Genomic DNA, 5202 nt, shown 5'->3' on the forward strand with positions numbered 1-5202 from the left:
AGCATGAATCTATACTTGGAAGCTTCTTCAATAGGTCAAACTTACTATCGGGGGCATCAAGACAAAGCCACGCTTTGTATGGTGGCGTTCTTGGGAGTTCTTGAAGCTTCTTGATAGTTCTTTAAGGTTTCTTTAAAAGCTTTCTTAGGTTTTTGCTTACAAGTTTTTACCTTTCACTTGAAAGGGTTTTTCTTGTTTTAAGCACTTAGGATTTCTAATTGCATTAGGAATTGTTTTAGTCTAGTAGGCGTCAATAATAGCTTGGAGTGCAAGCTTGAGTTAGGATAAAATAGGCAAGTTTTATCTTAAGAGTAGTTAGAGTTTAAGTAGGATTAAATAACTAAATCAAAGTTATCTAAACTTGATTAAGTTATGCAATCCGTGGGTTTTTGTTAGGGGATTAGAATTCTAATTCAAGTGGGATTAGGATAATTGATTGAGTTTATAAATATAGGGTTGTAATCTTCGAATAATATACAAGTTTAATCATACATTCATAATAATATTTCTTATTGCTTTTGTTTAAATTGGATTACTTAAATTCTTGATTGGTGGATTCCAATTTGCTGTTTTGTTTGTTTTAGTTAAAACAATCACCTAGGTTGATTAATTAGGTGGATTCTTGATTAATTAATCTAAGTTTCTTGCTTAATTCTTGGTGAATTTTCTGTATAGAATTAGGTTAGATTCATATCTTTGTGAGGCTTAGTTTTCGGACTAAAAATCACATCATTTGTTGAATGCATTAGACTTTAATTTGATTTAAAAAGCTTTTTTTGAATGTGTTTGATTATCTTTTGATTCAATTAGCTTTGTTTGAATGTGTTTGACTTTAATTTGATTCAAAAAGCTTTGTTTGAACGTGTTTGACTTTCATTTTATTCAATTAGCTTTGTTTAAATGTGTTTGACTTTCATTTGATTCAATTAGCTTTGTACAATGCATTTGACTTTCATTTGATTAAATTAGCTTTGTTGAATGTATTTGACTATCATTAGATTCAGAAATATTTGTTTGAATGTGTTTTACTTTCATTTGATTTAATTAGCTTTATTTAAATGTGTTTGACTTTCATTCGATTAAATTAGCTTTGTTGAAGGCTTTTGACTTTCATTTGATTCAAAAAGCATTGTTTGAAAGTGTTTGACTTTCATTTGATTCAATTAGCTTTGTTTGAATGTGTTTGACTTTGATTTGATTCGTTTAGCTTTGTAGAATGCATTTGACTTTAATTTGATTCAAAAAGCTTTATTTGAATGTGTTTGACTTTCATTCGAATCAATTAGCTTTGATGAATGCATTTGACTTTCGTTTGATTCAAAAAGCTCTGTTTGAATGTGTTTGACTTTCATTTGATTCAACTAGCTTTGTTTGAATGTGTTTGACTTTCATTTGATTCAAATAGCTTTGTTTGAATGTGTTTGAATTTCATTTGATTAAATTAGCTTTATTAAATGCATTAGACTTTAATTTGATTCAAAAAGCTTTGTTTGAATGTGTTTGACTTTCACTTGATTCAATCAGCTTTGTTTGAATGTGTTTGACTTTCATTTAATTCAACTAGCATTCTTTGAATGTGTTTGACTTTCATTTGATTTAGAAAGCATTGTTTGAAAGTGCTTGACTTGCATTTGATTTAATAAGCTTTGTTTGAATGTGTTTGACTTTAATTTGATTCAAAAAGCTTTGTTTGAATGTGTTTGACTTTAATTTGATTCACAAAGCTTTGTTTGAATGTGTTTGACTTTCATTTGATTCAATCAGCTTTGTTTGAATGTGTTTGACTTTCATTTGATTCAATTAAATTTGGAGAACGCATTTTACTTTCATTTGATTAAATTAGCTTTGTTGAATGCATTAGACTTTAATTTGAATCAAAAAGCTTTGGTTCACTGTGTTTGACTTTCATTTGATTTAATTAGCTTTATTGAATGCATTTGACTTTCATTTGATTCAAAAAGATTTATTTGAATGTGTTTTACTTTTATTTGATTCAATTAGCTTTGCTTGAATCTGTTTGACTTTCATTTGATTCGATTAGCTTTGTTTGAATGTGTTTGACTTTTATTTGATTCAAAAAGCTTTGTTTGAACGTGTTTGACTTTCATTTTATTCAATTAGCTTTGTTTGAATGTGTTTGACTTTCATTTGATTAAATTATCTTTGTTGAATGCATTTAACTTTCATTTGATTTAGAAAGCTTTGTTTGAAAGTGTTTGACTTGAATTTGATTTAATTAGCTTTGTTTGAATGTGTTTGACTTTAATTTGAATCAAAAATCATTGTTTGATTGTGTTTGACTTTCATTTGATTCAACTAGCTTTGTTCGAATGTGTATGACTTTCATTTGATTCAATCAGCTTTGCTTGAATGTGTTTTACTTTCATTTGATTTAATTAGCTTTGTTTAAATTGTTTGACTTTTATTTGATTCATAAAGCTTTGTTTGAATGTGTTTGACTTTTATTTGATTCAATCAGCTTTGTTTGAATGTGTTTTACTTTTATTTGATTCAATTAGCTTTCTTTGAATGTGTTTAACTTTTATTTGATTCAAAAAGCTTTGTTTGAATGTGTTTGACTTTCATTTTATTCATTTAGCTTTGTTTGAAAGTGTTTGACTTTCATTTGATTCAATTAGCTTTGTACAATGCATTTGACTTTCGTTTGATTTAATTAGCTTTGTTGAATGTATTTGTCTTTCATTTGATTCAGAAAGCTTTGTTTGAATGTGTTTTACTTTCATTTGATTTAATTAGCTTTGTTTAAATGTGTTTGACTTTTATTTGATTCAAAAAGCTTTGTTTGAATGTGTTTGACTTTCATTTGATTCAATTAGCTTTGTTTGAATGTGTTTGACTTTGATTTGATTCGTTTAGCTTTGTAGAATGCATTTGACTTTAATTTGATTCAAAAAGCTTTATTTGAATGTGTTTGAATTTCATTCGAATCAATTAGCTTTGATGAATGCATTTGACTTTCATTTGATACAAAAAGCTCTGTTTGAATGTGTTTGACTTTCATTTGATTCAACTAGCTTTGTTTGAATGTGTTTGACTTTCATTTGATTCAAATAGCTTTGTTTGAATGTGTTTGACTTTCATTTGATTCAACTAGCTTTGTTTGAATGTGTTTGACTTTCATTTGATTCAAATAGCTCTGTTTGAATGTGTTTGACTTTCATTTGATTCAACTAGCTTTGTTTGAATGTGTTTGACTTTCATTTAATTCAAATAGCTTTGTTTGAATGTGTTTGACTTTCATTTGATTCAATCAGCTTTGTTTGAATGTGTTTTACTTTTATTTGATTCAATTAGCTTTGTTTGAATGTGTTTGACTTTTATTTGATTCAAAAAGCTTTGTTTGAACGTGTTTGACTTTCATTTTATTCAATTAGCTTTGTTTGAATGTGTTTGACTTTCATTTGATTAAATTATCTTTGTTGAATGCATTTAACTTTCATTTGATTTAGAAAGCTTTGTTTGAAAGTGTTTGACTTGAATTTGATTTAATTAGCTTTGTTTAAATGTGTTTGACTTTAATTTGATTCAAAAATCATTGTTTGATTGTGTTTGACTTTCATTTGATTCAACTAGCTTTGTTTGAATGTGTTTGACTTTCATTTGATTCAATCAGCTTTGCTTGAATGTGTTTTACTTTCATTTGATTTAATTAGCTTTGTTTAAATTGTTTGACTTTTATTTGATTCATAAAGCTTTGTTTGAATGTGTTTGACTTTTATTTGATTCAATCAGCTTTGTTTGAATGTGTTTTACTTTTATTTGATTCAATTAGCTTTGTTTGAATGTGTTTAACTTTTATTTGATTTAAAAAGCTTTGTTTGAATGTGTTTGACTTTCATTTTATTCATTTAGCTTTGTTTGAAAGTGTTTGACTTTCATTTGATTCAATTAGCTTTGTACAATGCATTTGACTTTCGTTTGATTTAATTAGCTTTGTTGAATGTATTTGTCTTTCATTTGATTCAGAAAGCTTTGTTTGAATGTGTTTTACTTTCATTTGATTTAATTAGCTTTGTTTAAATGTGTTTGACTTTTATTTGATTCAAAAAGCTTTGTTTGAATGTGTTTGACTTTCATTTGATTCAATTAGCTTTGTTTGAATGTGTTTGACTTTGATTTGATTCGTTTAGCTTTGTAGAATGCATTTGACTTTAATTTGATTCAAAAAGCTTTATTTGAATGTGTTTGAATTTCATTCGAATCAATTAGCTTTGATGAATGCATTTGACTTTCATTTGATACAAAAAGCTCTGTTTGAATGTGTTTGACTTTCATTTGATTCAACTAGCTTTGTTTGAATGTGTTTGACTTTCATTTGATTCAAATAGCTTTGTTTGAATGTGTTTGACTTTCATTTGATTCAACTAGCTTTGTTTGAATGTGTTTGACTTTCATTTGATTCAAAAAGCTCTGTTTGAATGTGTTTGACTTTCATTTGATTCAACTAGCTTTGTTTGAATGTGTTTGACTTTCATTTGATTCAAATAGCTTTGTTTGAATGTGTTTGACTTTCATTTGATTCAATCAGCTTTGTTTGAATGTGTTTTACTTTTATTTGATTCAATTAGCTTTGTTTGAATGTGTTTGACTTTTATTTGATTCAAAAAGCTTTGTTTAAATGTGTTTGACTTTCATTTTATTCAATTAGCTTTGTTTAAAAGTGTTTTACTTTCATTTGATTCAATTAGCTTTGTACAATGCATTTGACTTTCATTTGATTTAATTAGCTTTGTTGAATGTATTTGTCTTTCATTTGATTCAGAAAGCTTTGTTTGAATGTGTTTTACTTTCATTTGATTTAATTAGCTTTGTTTAAATGTGTTTGACTTTTATTTGATTCAAAAAGCTTTGTTTGAATGTGTTTGACTTTCATTTGATTCAATTAGCTTTGTTTGAATGTGTTTGACTTTGATTTGATTCGTTTAGCTTTGTAGAATGCATTTAACTTTAATTTGATTCAAAAAGCTTTATTTGAATGTGTTTGAATTTCATTCGAATCAATTAGCTTTGATGAATGCATTTGACTTTCATTTGATTCAAAAAGCTCAGTTTGAATGTGTTTGACTTTCATTTGATTCAACTAGCTTTGTTTGAATGTGTTTGACTTTCATTTGATTCAAATAGCTTTGTTTGAATGTGTTTGAATTTCATTTGATTAAATTAGCTTTATTAAATGCATTA

This window comes from Chenopodium quinoa, unplaced genomic scaffold (assembly GCF_001683475.1).
Source record: "Chenopodium quinoa cultivar QQ74 unplaced genomic scaffold, ASM168347v1, whole genome shotgun sequence".
Classification (NCBI taxonomy): Eukaryota; Viridiplantae; Streptophyta; class Magnoliopsida; order Caryophyllales; family Amaranthaceae; genus Chenopodium; species Chenopodium quinoa.